Genomic DNA, 25,442 nt, shown 5'->3' with positions numbered 1-25,442 from the left:
CCTCAGCCTCCTGAGTATCTGGCATTACAGGCGCCCACCACCACACATGGCTAATTTTTGTACTTTTAGTAGAGACAGGGTTTTGCCATGTTGGCCAGGCTGGTCTCAAACTCCTAACCTCAGGTGATCCTCCCGCCTTGGCCTCCCAAAGTGTGGGGATTATAGGCATGAGCCATCGTTCCCGGCCTGTTTTTTAAATTAGACTTCTTTGAAGCATTCTTCGTGTCTCATTTTTCTTTCTTACCATATCTTACTGATCCAGTTCAATTCACTCTATGACTCAACATGAAACCTCTCATCTGGTGTTATCATTTACACAGCCTTTCTAGATACAGGACAAGATGATTCTTATCTCCACTCTTCATTCCTGCTGTTTACTCTATTCAGAATGTTCTCTGAACAAGCTACAATTTCAAGGTCCAGTTAAAGTTTTCATGTTTCCATGTTCAGTGTTTTCATGAGATCTTATTTTGGGCAGGGGTTTAGACCTTGTGGCATCTGCTCTCTTACTTTCTAGTATGATGGTCTTATGTATATGTTTACCTTCCTTGAGAAGGTCGACAGAAGGCAAATGGGCTCTGTGTCAGATACACTAGGTTCATTTCTTAGCTTCATAACTTACCAGTTTTGTCTTCAATAAAATGAGTTTTATGTAATACCAATAATTTGTTGATATAGTAATAAATAAAATAGTGTAACTTAAAGTTTTTTATTAGAAAGTACCACATATAGAACAGTTATTTTTATTATGCTTTTGCATTTGAATCTGATGTGGCCTCAGTCAAAAAAAGTTACCAAGATTGTTCAAAAATTGCTTGATTGTTGACTAATTGGACTGAAAATTTAAGAATACATTGTTGCTTCATGTGTGAAGGAAATAGGCAATGTTTCTGATGAAACATGTGTCAAGACATTTAAGATCATGACTTTTTTTTTTTTCAAACATGGTCTCACTTTATAACCCAGGCAAGAGTGCAGTGGCATGATCATAGCTCACTGCAGCCTCGAACTACAAGGCTCGGGTAACGCTCCAGCCTTAGACCCCCGAGTAGAACTACAGGCACATGCCACAATGCTTGGCTAATTTTTTTTTATTTTTTATTTTTTTTGTAGAGATAGAGTCTCGCTATGTTGCCCAGGATTGTCTCAAACTTTTGGGCTCAAGCAAACCTCTTGCCTCAGCCTGCCAAAGTGCTGGGGTTACGGGTGTGAGCCACCACACCTGGCCAAGATAATAAATTTTTGAAAAAAGAAGTAGCTTAGAAAATGAATATCCTGAATACAATGCCTTGTATTTACCATTAAATGAAGTAAAAAGTAAGACAAAAACTAGAATGAAACTATATCTTGGTGCATAGTCTAGTCATACTAATTCATTTCTACAATTTTTCTTGTTTCCTTGTCTCCAGACTTTTCCTGCTTTAATCTCTTCAATGCCCAACTCAGAGATAAATCTTCCTAAAATAACATTCTCACCATGTTTCTTTCCTGGTCAAGAACCTACAGGCTCTCCTCATAGATTACTGCATCAAGATCCCAATACTCAGCTGGGCATGATGGCTCATGCCTGTAATCCTAGCACTGTGACAGGTCGAGATGGGTGCATAGCTTGAGCCCAGGGAGTTCAAGAACAGTCTGGGCAACATGGCAAAACCCCATCTCTACCAAAAAAAAAAAAAAAGGAAAATTGGCCAGGCATGGTGGTGCATGCCTGTAGTTCAGCTACTTGGAGGCTGAGGCAGGAGGATCACTTGAGCCCAGGAGGTTGAGGTTGCAGTGAGCTGAAATTGCACCACTACACTCCAGCCCAAGTGATAGAGTGAAAGACTCTGTCAAACAAACAAACAAACAAACAAAAAACAAAAACACTCAAATTCTCTACTTGAAATTCACGGTTCTGGCAGAGAAACAACAAAAAAAGAAAATTTCAGGCCAATATCCCTGATGAACATCGATGTGAGAATCCTCAATAAAATACTGGCAAACCGAATCCAGCAGCACATCAAAAAGCTTATCCACCACGACCAAGTCGTCTTCATACCTGGGATGCAAGGCTAGTTCAACATATGCAAATCAATAAATGTGATACATCACATACACAGAACCAATGACATAAACACATTATTATCTCAATAGATGCAGAAAAGGCCTTTGACAAAATTCAACACCCCTTCATGCTAAAATCTCTCAATAAACTAGGTATCAGTGGTACCTATCTCAAAATAATAAGAGCTATTGATGACAAACCTACAGCCAATATTATACTGAATGGGCAAAAACTGGAAGCATTCCCTTTGAAAACTGGCACAAGACAAGGATGCCCTCTCTCACCACTACTATTCAGCATAGTATTGGAAGTTCTGGCCAGGGCAATCAGGTGAGAGAAAGAAATAAAGGGTATTCAAATAGGATGAGAGGAAGTCAAATTGTCTCTGTTCGCAGATGACCTGATTGTATATTTAGAAAACCCCGTCGTCTCAGCACAAAATCTCCTTAAGCTGATAAGCAACTTCAGTAAATTCTCAGGTACAAAATCAATGTGCAAAAATCACAAGCATTCCTATACACCAATAACAGACAAACAGCCAAATCATGAGTGAACTCCCATTCACAATTGCTGCTTAGAGAATAAAATACCTATGAATCCAGCTTACAAGGGATGTGAAGGACCTCTTCAAGGAGAACTACAAACCTGTTCAAGGACATAAGAGAGGACATAAACAAATGGAAAAACATTCCATGCTCATGGATAGGAAGAATCAATATCATGAAAATGGCCATACTGCCCAAAGTAATTTACAGATTCAATGCTATCCCCATCAAGCTACCATTGACTTTCTTCACAGAATTGGAAAAAACTACTTTAAACTTCATATGGAACCAAAAAAGAGCCCGCATAGCCAAGACAATCCTAAGCAAAAAGAACAAAGCTGGAGGCATCATGCTACCTGACTTCAAACTATATTACAAGGCTACAGCAACCAAAACAGCATGGTACTGTTACCAAAACAGATATATAGACCAAAAGAACAGAACAGAGACCTCAGAAATAATGTCACACATCTACAACCATCTGATCTTGGACAAACCTGACACAAACAAGCAATGAGGAAAAGACTCCCTGTTTAATAATTGGTGTTGGGAAAACTGGCTAGCCATAGACAGAAAACTGAAACTGGACCCCTTCCTTACACCTTATACAAAAATCAACTCAAGATGGATTAAAGACTTAAACGTAAGACCTAAAACCTTAAAAATCCTAGAAGAAAACCTAGGCATTACCATTCAGGACATAGGCATGGGCAAAGACTTCATGTCTAAAACACCAAAAGCAATGGCAACAAAAGCCAAAATTGACAAATGGCATCTAATTAAACTAAAAAGCTTCTGCACAGCAAAAGGAATTATCATCAGAGTAAACAGGCAACCTACAGAATGGGAGAAAAATTTTGCAATCTATCTATCTCACAAAGGGCTAATATCCAGAATCTACAAAGAATTTAAACAAATTTACAAGAGAAAAACAAACAACCCCCTGGAAAAGTAGGCAAAGGATATGAACAGACACTTCTCAAAAGAAGACATTTATGCAGCCAACAAACATGAAAAAATGCTCGTCATCACTGGTCATTAGAGAAATGCAAATCAAAACCACAGTGAGATACCATCTCACACCAGTTACAATGGCTATCATTAAAAAGTCAGGAAACAACAGATTCTGATGAGGATGTGGAGAAATAGGAATGCTTTTATACTGTTGGTGTGAGTGTAAATTAGTTCGACCATTGTGGAAGACAGTGTGGCGATTCCTCAAGGATCTAGAACTAGAAATACCATTTGATCCAGCAATCCCATTACTGGGTATATACCCAAAGAATTATAAATTATTCTACTATAAAGACACATGCACATGTCTGTTTATTGCAGCACTATTCACAATAGCAAAGACTTGGAACTAACCTAAATGTCCATCAATAATAGACTGGATAAAGAAAATGTGGCAAATATACACCATAGAATACTATGTAGCCATCAAAATGGATGAGTTCATGTCCTTTGCAGGGACATGGATGAAGCTGGAAACCATAATTCTCAGCAAACTATCACAAGAACAGAAAACCTAACACCACATATTTTCACTCATAAGTGGGAAGTGAACAATGAGAACACATGGACACAGGGAGGGGAACGTTACACACTGGGGCCTGTCGGGGGGATGGGGGACTAGGGGAGGAATAGCATAGGGGAAATACCTAATGTAGGTGATGGGTTGATGGGTGCAGCAAACCACCATGGCACATGTATACCTAGGTAAAAAAACTGCACATTCTGCACATGTACTCCAGAACTTAAAGTATAATAATAAAAAAAAGAAATTCATGGTTCTTTGTCATCTGGTCCCAATTCATCTATTATTTTAGGAGGTGTGAGCAATGAAGTGTTTCTACCAAAGTTGTTCAACATTTTATCACTTATGACATGAATCGTCAATGCCTCTAGGGCCATCTAAAGTAGTTTTCGTTTCATGAAACTTCCTTAACTGTTAGAACTGATATTATTAGTATAGGAATCCAATATGAAATCAAAATACATTTATTGTTAATTAGAAAATGTCAAGCTTTGCCGCTGGGCATGGTGGCTCATGCCTGTAATCCCAGCACTTTGGGAGGCCGAGGCGGGTGGATCACGAGGTCAGGAGATCGAGACCATCCTGGCTAACATGGTGAAACCCCGTCTCTACCAAAAATACAAAAAATTAGCCGGGCATGGTGGCAGGTGCCTGTAGTCCCAGCTACTCTGGAGGCTGAGGCAGGAGAATGGCGTGAACCTGGGAGGCGGAGCTTGCAGTGAGCCGAGATTGCGCCCCTGCACTCCAGCCTGGGCGACACAGCGAGACTCTGCCTCAAAAAAAAAAAAAAAAAAAAAAAAGTCAAGCTTTGTGGTGGAAGCTTTGAGGAGTAGAAAGATAAATTAGATACAGACTTTGCTTCTAGTCTATTATGAAGTTTATTGGGGCTCATAGAAAGTGCTATCAAAGTGGAGAAGATAAAAGAGTAATGCATGTTGTGTGTTCATTTCTACAGTTATTGGGATCAGAGAAGTGTTTGGGGGGATGAAGTGACATCTAAATTACCGTTGGAAAAAGAGTAAACTTATTCTATAAGCACAGTAGACATAGAGTCTAAGAACCCACAATACCTTTAGGAGCCCACAAAAATGTTTTAATTTTAATTTATTGCGAGCTCAGAAAAATAATAATGCATTTCTATATTTAATGTATTCATTTAACAAATATTTATTAAGCACCTACTATATCCTAGATATCGTACTAGGTACTGAGGATGCAAATGTAAAGAGGGAGTCCTTGTCATTATGGAGATGACCTTCTAATTGGTTCAGAAGACAATGGACACACAAACTATCAAATAAATAATAATTTTCCAATGTAGTAAATGCTTTGAAGGCAGTAAAGGTAGGCAACACATAGAATAAATGTAGAGTGCTGTTATAACTGAGGTGATCAGCATTCCAAGTGGGAGGAACATAGTAGAGGAAAAGCAAGTTCCCAAGAGCTCCCATGTTGACAAATCAGATATGAGGCTGGTATGACTGGAGTGAGTGAATAAGGGAATGTCTGTATGGAATTAGGTTGGGGAGGAAGTTTACATTTTTGCATGTGATTGTGTAACATCTTGTGTCTCTACCTTTGTTAATTTGTCTTCTTTTAAATTTATTTTTAATTTATACTAACTTGTTTTTAAAATTTATCTTTGTGAAGTATTTTGAAAGTTTTCTGGAACAGGGTGGTGTGCTTAAAATTCTCTTATATCCTGCCCAACATCTAGCAGTACATTGAGATTATGAAAGACATTCAATAAACAGTTCTGATTGGGTAACAGAAAATATATTCAGATATCGCATAAAATTCCACTGAAAGGAGCCAAGAATTCAGTTTGGTCTTAGATAAAATAATTTGTCATTCAGTTTACATAGTCCTATAAACATCTAAAGTAAAATAAGAGGTATTACATGGCTACTTTAAATAGTGTTGGCCTGGTTTTTTTTTAATTTTTATAAATTTGTTAGCACTATTCCAAGAGCACATTATAATCTATGACTCAATTTGGAATTTTATTCATTGTCATGGTAAACCAAGAAAAATGCTATCTAGGAGTAATACTTAGATATTATTTTTGGAAGCTCCAGGGAATATGTATATATTTTCCTCCAATGTCTCCAAATCAATTCTAAGAAATTAAAGTAGTATAAAGATTTAATTTAAAAGGAATGTTTTATTAATTAATATAAGCTTTGAATGCTTTCAGAAGTTATGTTCAGACCAAGCATCAATCTGCATTTACGAAAGTTAACAAAATGACACAGTCTAATGTAAGTGTAAAATAAGGAGTCAGCAAATCTGATACATTTTGATGTATTCTGTAATGCTTATATTATCTGCAGATAAAACAATTCACTAAGGAACATAGCTGCTATGATTGGAATGTTTGTTCCCTCTGAAAATTATGTTGAAACTTTTTTGTGGCAGTATTGAGATGTGGGGCCTTTAAGAGGTGATTGAGTCATGAGGGCTCTCATGAATGAGGTGATCCACTCATGAATTAATGGATCAATGGGTTATCATAGGTGTGAGACTGGTGGCTTCATAAAAAGAAGAAAGACCTGAGCTGGTATGTTTAGCCCCCTTATCTTGTGATGCCCTGAGCTGCCTCTGGGCTCCACAGAGAGTTCCCACCAGCAAGAAGGACCTCGCCAAATGCAGCCTCTCAACCTTGGACTTCTGAGCCTCCATAACTGTAAGAAATAAATTCCTTTTCTTTATAGGTTACCTAGTTTCAGATGTTCTGCTCTAAGCAACAGAAAATAAAATAAGACAATAGCACTATTTATACTTGTCACAATTACTGAACTTAATTGCTGCTGTCCTTTGGGGGAGGTATTGGAATCTTACATTTTATTTTAATTTTTGTTAATAGAATTAATCTGATTCCATTTATAAGTGAAAGATTGATTATGGGGAATTTATATCTATGATAGGCTTTGCTCTTGATAGTGATGAATAAATCTTAATATTATTGCGTTTGGGTAACACTTAATCTTCAAAGGACTAGACAAACAGAAATTAATCCATCAATTAGTCTTTCCTCCCATTAAAACTGATACCTCCCATTTCCAAGGACAGCAAAGTCAGTTAAGAAGACTTAATCTTTTGATTTTATGTAAATTTTGTCACTTTCCAAAGAAACATTAAGATTATAATCTTTATATAAGAATGAAGATTTTAAAGTGCAAATAGATTTATGACTCTTGAGGGTGGAGTGATTTATTATTAATTACTTTCCTTTTATTCTTAACTATACTTCAAAGAATTACTCTGGCACTAAAATCCAAAGAATGTTTATATTAGATCTTCACTTATAATTAAGTTTTGTAGACCTAATTTGGGAATTTCATTATGTAAATATTTATATCACATTCAATTTAGCTCAGCATTTTAAAATATAGTCTCACAGGTAGAACATCTAGGAGAACTATTATGTATACGAGGGAATTCTGTATGGAGAACCACTTACCTAATTTTTGCCTACTTGGGACTTCTGTATGTCCAGGAATTTATATTAGAATACACATTTACACATAATCTGTTAGTATGTATACCTAGGTATTTCATGGAGGGCTCAGGATTTTCAAAGACAAAATATGGTTGACTTAGAATCACTACACCACATATTTTAGGTAGAAAGTACAAAACATAAGATTTATTTTAAATATGTGTGTGTGTATTCCATATTCTAGATGTTAGGGTCTTATATTAATTTCTAATTTCTTGACACTGAGAATTAAAGTCCTGCCTGGGGACGACCTAAACTAGTGTTGATAATATAATAATACTAGCAGAGTAAGTGGCTCTACTTTAGGTCCTTCAATTTCTCATTGTAATACTTACTCTTATCTTGTTATCACTAAGTGTTGCTGAATTATTCTGTCCTTGTCACTTAAGTTTTAAAAAATGCTCTTATTTTGAAAAAAATCTCAACCTTAGAAAAATTGCAAGAATAATTTAAATAACACTTTCCTGAGCCATGTGAGAGTGAAGGAACATCACAATGCCTCATCACCCCTAAATACTTTAGCATAGATCAAAGACTTTCTATTACATAACCACATTTAGGAAATTTATATTAATACATTACTACCATCTAAGCCCTAGATTCCATTCACGTTTTTCCAGCAGTTTCAATATGCTACTTTATTTCAATATGGTACTTTATAAGAAAAGAACCAGTACAGAATTATGTGCAACATTTAGTTGTCGTCTTATTTTGAACTCCTTCATTCTGGAACAGTTGTTTAGTCTTTCCCTGACTTCAGAACCATGACACTCTTAAAGGTATTATAGGACTGTCATTTGTTAGAATGTTTCTCCACTGGGTTTATCACATGTTTCCTCATGATTAGAAGATTAAAGTTATGCAAGTTGGGCATGAATATCACAAAGTGACTCTGAATGCTTTCATCCCATCAGGTGACACATAAGTTTGATTTATTCCATTACTGGTGAAGTTAACTTTGATTACCTGATTTAGGTGGTATCTTCCAGGCTTCTCACCATACTTTCTTTCTTTTTATAATTAATAAATATTTTCTGTGGGTAGGTATTTTGAGGCTATGCAAATATTCAATTTCTCATCAAAATTTTAATTAATTTATATCCGCATGGATTAATGGATTCTCATTTTATTTAATGGGTCACAGTCCAATATTCTCATTATTTACTTTGATGTTAAAATTTCCCCAGATTTGGTCAGTGGGTTTCCTTTCAAGGTAACTTCTGTAGTGTCCCTTTGACATTTCTCTATCATTTTCTAAGAATTTATTTCTTTTTGACAAGATATTCCACGCTCATATTACAGCTTCTCTTTCCCAACCCTAAATGAATCACTTCTCCAAGGAGTTCTGCTTCCCTTGAGTGGACCATGCTATTTAGAAATCAGAATCTGAGTGTGAGGTGTGCTCATTACTATTGGAGATTAACGATCCCAAGCTGCGAGAGGTAGGGAATATACACACACACACACACACACAAACACACACACCCCACACACTTACATTTATATGGAGCATCTATCATCTATCTATCTATCTATCTATCTATCTATCTATCTATCTATCTATCATCTATCTATCATCTATCTATCATCTGTCTAGCTAGCTATCATCTATCTAATAGTTCACAATAATGCCATTGTTTGCAAAATCCAACACCACAGAGTTCATTCTTGCTTTTTCTTTTTTCCTGTCTGTAACCCTTTTGTCTGACATTTGAGAAACTAGGCTCTTATTATGCTTAATGTATTTTTTTGATCATTGCTTCTTGTGTATTCAACTTCCTAGTGCTACACTGCCACACCAAACTTACATGTTTTCCTCACTCATGCTGGGCTCTGATACACTGTGCAGGGATGTTGCTGTCACTGACCTTTTCCTCGTGAAGATACTCTGCTCACCCCATTCAGGCTCCAACATGTCTCATTAGGCTGCCACCCCATATCCCTGGGCAGATGCTCCCCTTAATATTCTTATGTATTTTTTACATAATTTTATTAAACATCAACCTAGTTGTAATATCTTGGAGTGTTATCTAATCATATTATACCCCACATTTTATATTTTTTAAAAATAGTAATTTCAAAAAAGATAAAAGTGATGAACATTTTGTGTATTTCTGTGTGCCGAATTTATCTATGTACTTATTTTTTCTATTTTAATTTTAAATAACTTGCTATTCCCTCTGCCTAAAACATTTTAGCCAGAAATTTCCATAGCTACCTTCTTCCCATAATTCAAGTTTATGTTACTAAAATATCACCACTTCAGAGAGGACTTTTTGGCCCCACAAAATATCACCTCTCTTTCTGTCATTTTCTTCCCTTGTTTTTCTAACACCTGTCAAAATAAATTATATTATTTAATACTTATTTGCTTATTGTTCTCATCCCCAATACATATACTCTGTAAGAACGTAGGCTTTATATATTTTATTCATTGAGAAGTTTCCAATGTCTTGAGTTGTGTTTAGCACATGATATATAATCAGTAAACATTTTAAAAATATACTCAATAAATGTTTGTTGAATGATAAACTGTGTTAAGACATTGAAAAATTTTAAAAAAGAAAACAGCCATATTTAATATATATTAAATAGGAAAAGTATGAATTATCATAATTTAGGAGTATTTTAATAGTTGATAATGGGTCAAGAAGTTGAGCATATAGTAACTACAAATAATATGAGATTGGAATTTTAGATACTAGCTACACAGTTTATTAGATCTGCTAATATTAATAAAAAGTAATAATTATATATAACAAATTTTAAATAATATCCATGTATTTTTATAAATATTAGCTATTATATTTAATAGTTAAGGAGTAGAAATAGTAACTCCTACTTGAAGCTTATTTCAAACATTTTATTATTTCTATATCTCGAATTTTACAATTTTTAAGTTGAAATTCATAAGGACACATAATTTGAAATGTAAGCCAGATCAATTTTGGCACAAGTGACAGAAACCCCCTTTCAAATAGCTTATGTAAAAATAGATTTTATTTACTTATGTATCTACAAAGTCCAGGATGGACTTCATGTGTCACTAGATCTAGAAGCTTAAATGAAATCTTAAGGTCCCTACAGCTTTAAAATCTCTATTTATCTCTTTTTACTTTTCTATTGAATAATTTATTTATGGCAGACTCTTTCTGTATGGTTTCTAAGGACTTCATCTCTTGCCACAAGTAGCAAAGTCACAATGCAAAGGGCATGCATGCAAAGATAAGAAGGAGTTAATGCAGATTACCTACCACAGCCTAGGGGTCACCCAGTGTAATGCTGGGCTTACATCATCCACATCATTAGCTTTCTCAGAGCAAAGGGGAGTCTTTTACCTAAGAGTACTTGCAAAAATATTTATGAGGACTCTAAATTTTGTTTTTGTTTTTTGTTTTTTCACATACCTACCCCTAAATTGATTGTTGTAGCCATAGAAATGGTCACTCTTTTGGAAGGCTCTAGGTTATGTTTCAACCCTAGAACTGTAGGGTGGGTCAGCTGCACATATAGGAACTAAGGACAAGGAGAGAACAAACTCCAAGAGATGCTGCCAGAAAATAATAAATATATGCAATAGCAATAGAACTGAGAAGTTCCTACAAGTTGAGAGAGCAGCTCATTTTTTGGCATTTCTTGTATTTGTCCCTTATACTTTCTAATAAAGAAATATCATGAATGGGATCACTTCATATTTTAACTTGAACCAAATTTAAATCCTAGGTATGATTCAAGTAAAAGGAAAATATTCCTACTCTGACTGAAGTAAGATATTTTGGAAAACCCTCCAAATTTAGACTCTACTTTGTGTGTGTACATGTATATATGTTTATTATTTTGACCAAATAATAAGCAGAATCAACCTTCTTTACTATTTTTCTCATTCAACTGTTATGTATTATACTGTGTTTGTGATAAGGGGCAAGATGAATTAAAAGTTAAGGACAATTATATATATTTTGTATTTTATTTGAAAATCCCATAAAAAGATGAAAATTTGATGGCTTGTAAAATACTAGAAGAAAAGGAAGTTCAAAAAGGTTTTATATTCTTGGGACTGGAGACAGATTTTGTTAGCATGGGAGGCAATATTCTTAGTGGTTGGAGGAACAATTGGGTCTCATACACATCTGGGAAGAAATTCAAACCCTGTCCTTTACTAGTGATGAAATACTTGTCAAGGCTTCTACTTTCTCTAAGCCTTAATTTCCTTACCTGCTAAATGAACATGCAAATAATATCTAACTCACAGGATTGCAATGAATAGTAAATTAGTTACTATATACATATATCACTGAGTTTACTACATGGCCCATAAGAAGGTATCTATTATTCATCATACATTTTGAAAATATTCAAAAATTGTTCTTAATTATTTATGTTGAGTTAAGTCATTTACCGTGACAAAATTATGGCTTGACGACAAATATGTTACCAGTGTTAGGCAATAGCTCAATAGTCATTAACACATTAATCTACATTATTTTTCAGTTTCCCAGAAGAAAGCATGGTTATAGGCCATAAACATAGAAAAAGTTCATTTTGAGTGAAGAGAAGATGAAAACAGGCTTTCATAATGGGGTACACTTGGGGGAAGCAGGATCTGGAACAAGTTCACACTCTGGGTAACCTTGGTTTCTGGAGGCAACTTGGAGGGCATGGAAGATAATATTTTCCAAAGATGACCACAATAGCATCCCCAGTTCCACATGCCTTCCTAATGTGACACTCTCGCATCAGAAGTTGTAGGCTAATTTCCTCCTCATCCTGTTGAATCTGAACTGGCCTTGATGACTTGCTTGGCCAATAGAACGTAGCAAAAGGGACATTCTGTGTCTTCTGATGCTGTCACTATGATGAGTCTTACAGCTTCTGCCTGAGTCTCTTGGAGTGTTTACTTCTTGGATGCTCCTGCTGTTATTCTGAGAGGATTTTAAACCAAACAGAGGGGCCAAGGGTAGGTACTCTGCTTAACAGTCCCAATTGAGCTACCAGCTGGTAGCAGCATTAATTACCAACCGTATGAGTGAATCATTATGGATGACTCCAGATGATTGTAGCCCCAACTAACATCTGCCTGTTGTCACATATAAGACTTCAAGTGAGAACCACGTAACTAGACTCATAAACTCACAGAATCATGAGAAATAATAATGCAATATTATTTTAAGCCACTAAGTTGTGGTGTAGTTTGTCATGTGATCATAGATAACCAGGAGAACAGTGTTGGAAATTCAGAAAAGAAAGAGTACAAGTACCAAAGCATCTAAGAAAATTTACCTAACACAAACTTGGAGGAGGGTAAACATGAATATCTCTTCCTTTCACATCACAGCTTTGCCTGGAACCAGTCCTATTAGTACCCAGAGTAAAATCCAGACATATTTAATTGCTTGCACTATTAGTTTTACAAATGATTCCATAGGAATTTTGACTGCTTAATATGCATGACTTTATCAAGATTTGTAAAACAAGAACAAATTAAGAAGCATAGAGTAGTTTTTCCTTTTCTTTTTAATTCTCTAAGAGATCTTGGGAAGCCAATTGAGTTAAACCTCATTTTCTTATACACAGGGTCCTTGTTTATCTGTGTAGTTATTTTCTAGGGACCTGTATTACAAGGTTGCATAGAGAATCAAAAAGAAAATTCATGGATGAACTAACATGAAACTTCAGTTCTCTCTCAAATACCCTTTAAGTATCTTGCTTTAACAGTAGAATCTGTATAGACATCTCCTGCATGCAACTTTCTATCTCTTTGTGGTTTACTTTACCTCTATTCCTGGATGTTTGCAAGGTAAATATATTGCAAATTTATTACCAAATGAGACTTAATGTTTTGCAAAAGATACAGAATTCCATGAAGTCCAGGAAAGAATTGTTAGAAAAATACTTAGATCTTATTCAATGCCATTGGCAAATGAGCAAACAATTGAGAAGGAAAAAAAAAAAAAAAAACTAAGGATGTGGACAGGACTGAAGTTGCAAAAGAGAATGATTTGAAAACTCAAGAATTTAAGATGATCTAAGAGAGGTCCTTGCAAAAATTGATTGAGTGTATATACATACATATATATATTTGCAAAAATAATCCACTTAATTGTATTGAAAATAATCAAATGTTTGGTGTAGAATGTGGTAACATGCAATACTATAGATTTGTCAGCAAAAAAACAAATATATTTGTCTTTTCCAAGAATTGAACTATGTTTGCAGTTATAAACAAAGTTTGATTAAATATCAGATTATATTTTATCACATTTTTATAATTTTGGTTTTATTTTTCAAGATAAAGTTTTAATCAAAATCTTTTCCTCTATTGTGAAAATGAAATTTTGGTCCCAATTTAATAATGTGATTTATTTCAGTGCCTTTCTCCCTATATAAAATATATTAATTATCCCCAGGTGAGGAAGGAAAATATTTTTAGCCTCCCAGATTAGAGAGAAATAATTTATTTGATAATGGTTTTCATTGTCAAGTTAATAGAGGATACTTTCTTAAATAACTCATGGCTTGCTTTCACATAATAAGCTTGGGGTATGTGTTTACATGGAAGAGATAATATCAAAGTAATAAGAAGTATAGATTTCTTTTGAGAAAGGATGGAGTCAAAAGAAATTTTGTATTTGATTTTAGAGAGTACTAAATGAAGTTCAGAATGAAAAACCCTGTTGTTTTTCTACTCTCCTTCCATCCATCCAGGCAACTGCACTTATTCCACCATTTTCTGAGGAAAAACGTAGGACCATGACTCAGAGTCCCACCCTTGTCTCACGTGGAGGGGAGATAAGCCAGCACTATTCCATGCCTGAGCTGTGGAATGTGCAAGACATCAAAGGGATTGATGGTGACTAGTTACAAAGTTGTTGCTTCAGGGAGAGAGGAGAAGAGAGGATGGGCCATATTACTAAAAGAAAGGACTGTAGCAGTTCAAGGAGAAGTAAGAGCAATTTAATACATGTGCTATCTATGGTATACTCTCGATAGGTGTCTCCGAGAGTAACAAGAAAAGTCTGGGCAGTGAGGGCCCGTTGTGTGATATAAAGGGACAAAATAACTTGATCAGGGGTTCAAAACTCAATCACTCACTCTTCTCCTACTGCCACCACCCAGCTCTTTATAGTTTGGTCACAATTACTCAAACACCTTCAATGAATAATTGCCTAAATCTTCTGGGCTAAGTATAGAGGTGCTCTGAGTGAGTAGACCTTGTGTTCTTCCCTCCACCTTCGTAATGGAGAAGTGGCAGCAGCACCTTCCTGAGAGATGACTGGGTGGGAAGTCCTTTTGTTCATAGCTGGAGAAGCAGCCAGGTAGAACTTCTAATTTCCCTTCCTCCAACAGTATTTAGAGATGTACTCCGGCAGAAGGGGAAGTAGAATAGGATGAGAATGGAAAAGAGGAAGTAAAAGGGAGCAAGAGGAGCTGTTTTTCACATGAGTACATACAAAAGGAGAAAAGGAATCATCTGAGTGGAAGGCTCTGGGGCAGTCTTGAGAACTCTCAGTCATGCTGACCGAAAGGGCAATGTCAAACATCAATAACACTTTTATTTCTATGAGCAAAGTATGTCAAGACAAAATCCAACACCGTTAAAAGTTTTAAGCCCCAAAGCTTTTTTTTATTTTCTTTTCTTTTCTTTCTTTCTTTCTTTTTTTTTTTTTAGACAGAGTCTCGCTCTGTCACCCAGGCTGGAGTACAGTGGCACGATCTTGGCTCACTGCAAGCTCCACCTCCCGGGTTCACACCATTCTCCTGCCTCAGCCTCCTGAGTAGCTGGGACCACAGGCGCCCACCACCACACATGGCTAATTTTTTGTATTTTTAGTAGAGAAGGGGTTTCACCGTGTTAGCCAGGATGGTCTCGATCTCCTGACCTCTTGATCCGCACGCCTCGGCCTCCCAAAGTGCTGGGATTACAGGAGTGAGCCGCCGTGCCCCGCCACCCTCAAACTTTAATGACAACTAAACCATGTGTCAAAACACAAATAACATTTTTATTTGCTTATTTTTGTTGCTTTTGGCTCTAGTTCTCTATCATGTAAATATGAAGAGATTATATTATTCACGTAAGTAGGTAAAGACCAACAAACTCTTCTTTATGGAGTTCACCAAATGTCACTGAAAGTTTATTGCCATTACATTGAAAGTAACACTGGGTAGGTCTGTGTATTGATGGTGTAAGAAGTTTAGCAAGCAGTTTGAGCTTGATGGAATAAAGACATGAAATGGTTTTATTTTATTTTTTTCCATTCACTACATTCAACCTTGCACTGTTAAGCTTCCTTGTTCTCTATTGTGACACTATCTCAGTCACACTTCATAATTTTGCAGTTACTTCTGTTTCTTCAAAATATTTCAAGTATAAACATTTATTTATATATCTAATTTAAATCCAACTTACTGGTCTCCACTGTCATCCCTAATACCAGCCAGATTTGTGGCCCAGAAGACATAATAGCTTCTTGGACTATTTTTGGCTTTTAACATGTTTCTAGAATCATAAAGTTATCTATATAATTCATGAAAATCTCAGTGTTGCTAATATTTTTAAAGTCCCATAATTCCTAAGATGGCTGACACAGCAAAAGTATTACTCTTTAGATATTTGGGTAGTTGCATATTATTATTCTTTGGGGCTTCATAGATAAGTATTGGTCTCTGGGAACAGCAACCAAGATGTTCCTTAAAGGAACCCTTTATAGAGAGAGATCTTAATGTGAGGTCAATGGGAATTTGAAAAGCTGTCAAAGGTAGTATTCTATAAAGAAATGAATGTGATACTGGGTATCCATATATCCACATTTTAGATTTACTTTCTTTTTTAAGAAAAAAGTTCTGTTTCTCCATCAGGATACAAAAAAGTTCTGTTTCTCCATCGGGATACAACAAAAAAGGTGTAGTACATAGTGATTTCAAGTGATTTTTTTAGCCACAGAATTCTCCCTTCCCCTTTCCCTCCCCTTGCTTTCTCTTTCTCATCCTTTTCTCTTTCCTTTCCTTTTTCATCAATTTCTTTTCATTCCCATCCCTTCCCTTCTTTTCTCTTTCTTTTTTCCCCTCTAGCCTCCTCTCTTTTATTTTATTTACCTTTTCTCTCACACACACTCTCTGTTATGCTCTCTCTCTTTCTCTGGAAGTGTACAAGAAATTCCCATACATAAAACATATACAAATAGGCAGCTGTCATTGAAGTAAAAGTCCCAGACCCAGGTTCAATTTATCCAGTTTCCATTTACTCTCTCCCTGTCATGGCATCTGAGGTTCTTCACTGTTATCAATTAAGTGAGAAGAAACAACTAGTGTGAAAAAAAAAATCTGGCTTACTGTCTAGGAATATGTAATACGGATCCAAGATGCTACTTGGTCTAGACTGGTCAATTGATTGGAAATAGAAAATGAAAAGCTGTGATGTGAACATGTTTGATTACAGGACAATTCTGACAGTTGGAGGAAGGGAGGGAGGAAGGCAGGGATAGAGAGAGGAGAATAATGTGAAAATGCAGAGAGGTCAGATTTTAGGACTGGCTAATTTCATAATGGCATATGAATTCTTGATTCCATTTTTTAATGAGTTTTGGGTGCCTTGGATTCTGTGTTATTTCCTGCATGTTTTAAATACACACAAATACATATAGAGAGTTGTAGGTTGTGTTAGGCCATTATTGTGTTGCTATAAATACTTGAGGCTGGATAATTTATAAAGAAAAGAGTTTTAATTGGTTCACAGTTCTGCAGGCTTTAAAGGAAACATGGTGGTGGGGTGGTATCTGCTTCTAGTGAGGGCTCGGAAGTTGACAATCATGGTGGGAGGTGACTAGCAGCCAGCATGTCACGTGGCAAGAGCAAGAGAGAAAGGGGAGGTGCCACACTCTTTTAAACAAACAGATTCACCATGAACTCAGAGTGAGAACTCACTCATTATCGCAAGGACAGCATCAAGCCATTCATGAGGGACACACAACCCCCATGACCCAAACACTTCCCACTAGGCCTCACCTCCGATATCGGGGATTATATTTCAACATGAGATTTGGAAGGAACAAAACACCCAAACCATGTCATAGATGTACATTTTTCTTCTAGTTTGAAGTGAAACCAGGAGAACTGTGATGTACATAGAGGTTTAAGAATGAGAAAACTGACCATGGAAGTTATTTGAAGCATTTGTTATATATTTCAGTATCTATAGAGAATCTTTAAAATGTACATATCCTTCGACTTGTATATTCTACTTCCATGGACATCCTTGGATGAATGAATGGAGAATAGAAATATTTCTGCAGAGATAACTTCACATAGCATTATTTACAACAACAAAAATGAACAGAAATTAAACATCTAAGAGTAGGCTAATAGTTAATAAAGAATGGCATAGTCCTGTAATGAGCAATCATATGGTCATTTCAAGTGTTTCCTAAGAATGTTTAAGATAGGCTGTCATACTACACAACTCCAGGAGGCATGTTATATTCTATTTGAAAGATATCCTTTACAATCATGCAGTGTCTAGCCTATATTTGTGTGTCCAATATACTGGCCTAATGACATATTAAACATTAAGCCAAGTTTGGCATTATATTACTGTTAAGTAAAAATGCAGCATGCACACAAAACTATGTTTTTAGTATAATCTCAAATATGTGTTACATATTTCTATAAATATATAGATATAGTATTCATTTAGAAAGATTATAGAGATATATGCCAAATTACAATAAGTTATCCCTGGATATTGGAATTATAAATGATTTAAATAATTCTTTTTGAGTATTTTCCATTTTTTCTATGATGAGAACATATTGCTGAAATCAAAAAAAAATGACAATTATAATTTTAATGCTCCTATCTCTGATCTGTTAAAATAGGATTAGGATTGCCTAATTTCATAACGGCATATGAATCCTTGTTTCCATTTTTTGATGAGTTTTGGGTGCCTTGGATTCTGTGTTATTTCCTACATGCTTTAAATACACACAAATACATATAGAGAGTTGTAGGTTGTGTTATAAAATAAACACCAAACACTGGGTTTATAAACAACAAAATCCTTTGTTTTATCCTACACCTGATGTACTCAGCTATCATCTTCATGGCAACTCTATAGCTATGCTTCATAGTAATAATTATTAATTTTTTATTTATTACTCAATACAGGTACCATTTGAGAGATTCTCTATAGTTATGGATTTTTAAAGTGGGCACCATGCTTTTAAGGAGGATCTGATCAGCCTTGAATATATTGAGAAATAACCTCATGTTTGCTACAGTCAATAATTCTATTGATTTAATGTATAATTCCGATTTCACAAACTCAAAACATATATAGGACTCTCCAGGGGTTTTCTAAATCAATAACAGGCTTTGATTTTTCCAGACTATAAATGGCTTTAACCTCTAGATGTACTGATTTTCCCATTTGACTGATGATTTGTAAGCCTGCCTAACTGGCCTCCAGGGATATAAAGATTACTGTAATTTAGACTGATAGAAAATATCACAGTCAACTATGGTATAAGCAGATAAACAAAGCTGACATTGCCTTAACACCTTTACCAAAAGGGGCATATTAAATGGTGCTGGGGACATTTGGTTAAATATTACCATCAGAAAAGTCCCATTATGGGGAAAAACTAACTAAGTTCACACATTGCATAGATATTTTCTTTAACCTATACTTCCTCTCTCAGTTTCAAAGGAGGGCTACAAGGAACCTCATCTGTGAGAATCTGAATTGCGCAATAGCCTGTCACACCTTCCTATGCTTGCTGTCTGTGAGCCCTTATAAGGTCTGTGGTCTGGGCAAGCAAATTGATTAGAAAACAATGCTAACAAGCTAGAGGTCACAACTTGGGACCACATCCAGTCATGCATTCCTATTGCTAACCTGATCTTTCACCTTGAAGACAAATTACTATAGTCAAAGAAATAATAGTCATCTATTACTGAGCTCTGTCCTGTATGTCCAGTCATGGATTCAGTGCCCTGCATACATAATTTATAATCGCCAGGAAATTCTTTAAGTTTTCTTTTCTCCATTATATAGATGAGGAAAACCAAGGCACAGAAATTTTAAATGATTTTCCAGGACCATTTAGTTAGTAGTGGCTGACCCAGCATTCACACTTGAGTTTTTCAAGCACAAACTGTTCTTCTAGCTCTATACTTTGATGCTTTGTTCCTATTAGTAATTATAAGGTGAGATCCTCAGTGTTAATGAAAATCAGTGTCCTGTCTAGAAAGCAACTAATAAATGGTCAATGGCTCTATCTTTGTTTGTGAATAATATATTATAGCATATTATTTCTTTCCAGTAGCTTTGATAATTTGTTATTCAAAGTGATTTGTCTTAGTCATCTATTCCTGTGTGACAAATTAACCCCTAACACAGCAGCTTGAAACATTTGTAATCTTACAATTTCTGTGCAGGAGAAATCTAAGTGTGGCTTAGCTGGGTGCTTCTGGCTCATAAAGTTGTAGCTAAGCATCAGGTTGGCTTATCTGTGTCTTATCTGAAGGCTCAACTATTTGGGGAGTGTGGGGAAAATCTACCTTCAGTCTCACTCATGTGGTCCTTTAATAGGTGAGCCTCATGTCATGGCAGCTGGTTTCACCCAGGTAAATGACCCAATAAATAACAAGAGACAGAACACTCAAGAGAGAAGATGCAGTCTTTTATAACGTAACCTAAGTGAGATTCTCATTTCTTATGCTGATTCTGTTCATTAAAACATTAAAAGTGAATCAACAAGTTCAGATTATTCTTTTTTTTTTTGATAGAGTCTTGCTCGGTTGCAGAGGCTGGAGTGCAGTCTTGCGGTCTCTGCTCACCACAACTTCTGCCTCCCAGGTTCAAGTAATTCTCCTCCCTCAGCCTCCAGAGTAGCTGGGATTACAGCTGCATGCCACCACGCCCAGCTAATTTTTGTATTTTTCGTAGAGTCAAGGTTTCACTATGTTGGCCAGGCTGGTCTCGAACTCCTGACCTCAGGTGATCCACCCGCCTCGGCCTCCCAAAGTGCTGGGATTACGGGCCTCAGCCACTGCACCCAGCCTGGATTATTTTTAAAAGGAGTAGATTGTATAGAGAAATACATAACAGAAAGTGGGGATCACTGGAGATTATTTTAGAAACTGCCTATCACATGATTTAACATCATTGTTCTGAAAATAGAGGATTATTATATATTCACAAGTTTTCTAAAATTTCAGAATTGTTATAGTCAGGACACTAGTATGAATAAATAGAATGTCAGCTTATTATGGTTTAAACAAAAATGAAAATTTATTGACTCAGGTAACTCAAAAGTCTATATAATGGGACTACCTTCTGACTGACTACATTGAATGAATATTAGTAGGATGTCGTCTGTCACTCCTCTCGTTGGTTTTACTTTCTTCTATGTGGCTTTATCTTCTGGCAGGCTCACTCCACATCATGTAAAGTCTAACTTTAGCAACCCCAGGGAATATGATTTGTAGTGGTCACTATGTCTTTGTAAAGAGTCCCAACCAACACTTTCATTAAACCTCATGCTCATTTCTGGATAGAAAGATAAAGTCCTTTGAGTAGCTAGGACTATGTAATATTCCATCCCTGGTGTGGGGGTTTGGTTACTCCTACAACAATCATATAAACCAAGTCTTGTAGGGAGATTTGACTTCAAAAAAAAAAAAGTTACAGGAAGAAGGGATCATATTATGGGTAAACAAAAATAAAAATAAAGAAACAAGTAAATAAAAAATAACCACAGTGTTATGGGCTGAATTGTGTACCTCTCAAATTCATATGTTGAAGCCTCAGTCCTCAATGTGACTGTACCTAGAGATAGGGCCTTTGTGGAGGCAATTAAGTTTACATGAAGTAATAAAGGTGGGTCTCCAATCCAGCAGAGGTGAGGAAGAGACACTGGAGTGCTGTCTCTCTCTCGGCACACACACAAAGGAAGGGACATGTGAGGACACAACAGGGAGGCAGCCATTTGCATGCTAGGAAGAGAGCCCTCACCAGAAACTTTAATTGCCAACACCTCGATCATGAACTTCTAGCCTCCAGAACTGTGAGAAAGTAAATTTCTGTTGTCACTCAGCCTGTGGTATTTTGTTATGGCATCCCAAGCAGACTAGTACACATAAGAAAACAGCTGTCTATATGTTTTCAGCAACTTTTTAATACTATGCAGAAAAGTACACTTAAAATTGTGGTTTTAATAATTACAGCCCATTGGACTTGATGATTACAAGAGTATTTTTCTGTTCTACATAAAATTCTGTTGTGTTCAGTAACAAATTACCCCAAACTGAATGAAATAAAACAACAGAAATGTATTCTCTCACAGTTCAGGAGGCCAGAAGTGCAAAGTCAAGAGTTTTGCAGGCTTGGTTTCTTCTGGAGGGTCTGGAGGAAATTGTTACAGATATCTCTCCCCGCTGCTGGTGGTTGCTGCATCCTTGGCATTCCTTGGCTTCAAGTTGCATCACTCTAATCTCTGCCTCCATCATCACATTGCCCTCTTCCCTGCTTGTGTCTCTGTATATCTCTGCACTACTTTTAAGGACACCAATCAGTGGATTAGGGACCACCCCAATCCAGTATGAGCTCATGTTAATGTGATTATATCTGCAAAGACCCTTTTTTCAAATAAGATCACAGTCACAGATACTGAAGTTACGACTTCAACATGTCTTACTGGGAAATGTAATTCAACCCACAATACTTTAAGTTTCTTAAAAAAAAAATCGTGTTAACACTAGGTAGCATTTTCTTCCAGCTCCCAACATTTCACTTTATTGATTCTTATGAATAAATAAGAATAATTTATAAAAGGAAGTTTAAAAATAATTATTTAATGATGACTTCCACTGTGCTAAAACAGCATTTTATGAATAAATCTCACATTATCAGGAGATTCTTATTAGAAATATGCTGTCAACATAAACTGTTAAAATTTATTTACTCGCTTTCTAATTCATACTTACCAAATGATCTTTTTTTCCTACCATTGCACAGCCTGTAACTTGGTCTAGGTGTTACATGTTTAATATCACTCCACTGTGCCGAGGAAACTTGTTTAAACAAGTCACAAAGCTATGACACAGGGCAGAGCACTGAGGCAAAAACATTTTCAGTTTCTTCCATTTAAAGTCATGATGGTGTTTACAATTGCAGGCAAACTACAGGTTGTTTTACGTGTTAGGTCATTATTCTCCCAAAGACCTTCCAAATCATATTCTGGATAAAAGCCGTAAAATTCCAGCCTCCACAATGACATTGTACCTACATATGAAATTCTTTGCCTGCCCTTGTTTGGCAGCTGGTCTGGAACTGAGGATTTGGGTTTTGTTGTTTTTCCTTCAGCAAGACCAATAGTTTCTTATAATATTTCTCCTAGAGCTGGAAATTTGAGATAAATTTTCAACATATTAACTTAAAATATTTTTGTTTGTTCCTTTACAATGCCAAACCAGACATTTTAAATTTGTATAAAAAAGGAACAAGTCGTATTACCTAATGGAATGATTATTGTCTTTCTAATATTCTTTAATTTTTCCACTCTCTTAGCCTGAGTACCCTAGAATACAGAGTGTGAACCAAAACTTATGCAGAAATGTTATTTGGTGGGGGTAGTGTAGCTATGTGCAAGGGCAATAAAAATGAAGAAAAAAGGGAAATGAGGCAAGAAACGGGGTGGGCATGAATCCAGCGGTCAGTAATTTCACAGGAAAATGCAATATGTTGTTCAATCATATAGGATATCTCTGGAAAAGCCTGATGAAATCACTATATGTGGGAGCTCTTGGGTGAGGATGGGCATGAGGTAGAAGAAGCACAGGTAATTTATCTGATGGTTCAGCTGTCTCTCACTGGTCAGAGTCCACTCCAGGGGTATGAGCTTACCCAAGTTCCTGGGTTGCATTGCCCAGCTCTTCCACTCTTCCACACAGGCAATAGAGAAGCCACAGTCATCAAAGCTCTGACCTCAGAGGTTAGGAACAGTGGTTTCTACTTGCTGCGTAGAGCCTTATGGATCTGTAGCGGTGATGGTAGTAGCTGGACTTTATCACCCAAGAAATTGTGTGAGCTAAAGCTAGGGCTCTTCAGGCCAAGAACAAGAACAGGGAGTTGAGAGTAGCCTATTGAGTAGCACATAATTTGGGACTGCTGAACTCACACAGCTATGGATATTCTGACCTGTGAAAGAATCACTGATTTATATGGCTGCACTGACCTTTAAAGACCATTTATTCCAAATGTGACTAAAACTGTGAAGAGACATTTCTACTTACAGTTAAAATGGACTAACAGGGACACGTTTTACCCTCTCATCTGCAACAGTCCCCCCGGAAGGACAGGTATCTGAGAGTTTGTAGGCAAAAAAAAGGTGAGCCCAATGCATGCCAACACTTACTTCCTTAAGAGAGTTTCTAGGCCAATGGGGAGAAAACTAGTAGAATACCAGTAGATTTCCTGTGTAGGAAGATAGAGCTGAGAGTATGGGTAGACTGAGGCAGCTAGAGTTTGAAGGACTGAGTACCAGACAGAAGAGAGCAACAAACAGAAAACTCCAGAAATCTGTAAAAGATAGCCTTTGAATTATGCAGCTGAATACTGACTAACAAATGTATGCCAAGAGGCTGTCCAAGGTTGAGGAATCACCTGCTAGTATTAGAAGTAACAGTGTACCACCAGTCAGATTTTAAAAACTCACAATTTAAAGGTAATTTGGTAGAGTACACAAAACAGACTTGCCTGCCTAGTGAGATTATTTAGTACTAGATTAAACACCGCTCTGACTCTGTCTAACAAATCATAAAAGTAAGATCCAAAGGGAATAAATCATTTCCAAGTAACTTAACTGCATCATGGAACAAGGCTAAGGAATATTTACGTGAAAACAGAAATATCCAACACTCATCGAAGTAAAATTCACAATGACTAGCAAAAAAATGTTTCAAATATTATAGGCTTGTAAAGAAGTAGGAAAATGCAAGCGACATTGAGGACAAAACGCAATAAATTGAAATGGGTCCAGAACTAATACAAATGTTAAAATTAGCAAACAAGGGCACTAATACTCTTATTATAGCTAGTTTACATATGTTCAAAAGTTAAATAGAGACATGAAAGATGTCTCTATTTGGTAGACAAATAGTGCTTCTATTTGGTTTTTAAAACTACCCAGTTTGAACTTTTAAATACAACAACTGATTTGTGAGAATAAAAATACGCTGGATGGAATGAAGCAGTTTAGAAATTGTAGAAGGGAATATTAGTGAACTTGAAGAGACAGCAGTAGAAACTATCAAAAATGGAACTCTGAAGAGAAAAGAATAATAATAAATAGAGAAGATCAGTGATCTTTGGGACAATTTATGGAAGTCTACTAATATGCAATTAGAGTCTCTGAAGCATATTCCATTATTTGAAGAAAAAAGTGACTGGAAAATTTCCAGAATCCTCACATATGAAAAGTTCAGTGAGCCCCAAGTGCAATAAATATAAAGAAAACTACACCAAAGTGTATTATAATCAAATTATTCAAGACTGGTGTTAAAAGAAAAAAGTCTTAAAAGAAACCAGAAAAAAACATTACATACAGAAAAACAAAGGTAAGTATAACAGATTTCTCTAACATAACAACAATAAAAACAATGGAAGTGAGAAGACAGTGGAACAACATCTTTCAATACTGAAAGAACAAAATACTTTCAAACTATAATTCTATACCCAGGAAATATCTCTCAAAAAGCAAGGTGAAATGAAGACTTTGTTTAACATATCCAAGATGAAATAAATCATGTCAAGCA

The 25,442-nt window shown here is 36.1% G+C and overlaps 1 long non-coding RNA gene across 1 annotated transcript in view; it reads left to right on the top strand.

Moving 5' to 3' along the window:
* The window catches only part of LOC130541370 (uncharacterized), an 89,423-nt gene extending 85,043 nt beyond the window's left edge, over positions 1-4,380 (top strand). Inside the window, exon 3 of the long non-coding RNA XR_010111672.1 lies at positions 1,410-4,380. This is a non-coding gene — a long non-coding RNA (uncharacterized LOC130541370). The remainder of the gene's footprint in view (positions 1-1,409) is intronic.
* The last annotated feature ends 21,062 nt before the right edge of the window (positions 4,381-25,442 follow it).

This window comes from Pan paniscus, chromosome 2, assembly GCF_029289425.2.
Source record: "Pan paniscus chromosome 2, NHGRI_mPanPan1-v2.0_pri, whole genome shotgun sequence".
NCBI classification, from domain to species: Eukaryota; Metazoa; Chordata; class Mammalia; order Primates; family Hominidae; genus Pan; species Pan paniscus.
Note: the sequence above shows the minus strand (reverse complement) of the source record. Positions and strands in the feature narration are given on the sequence as shown.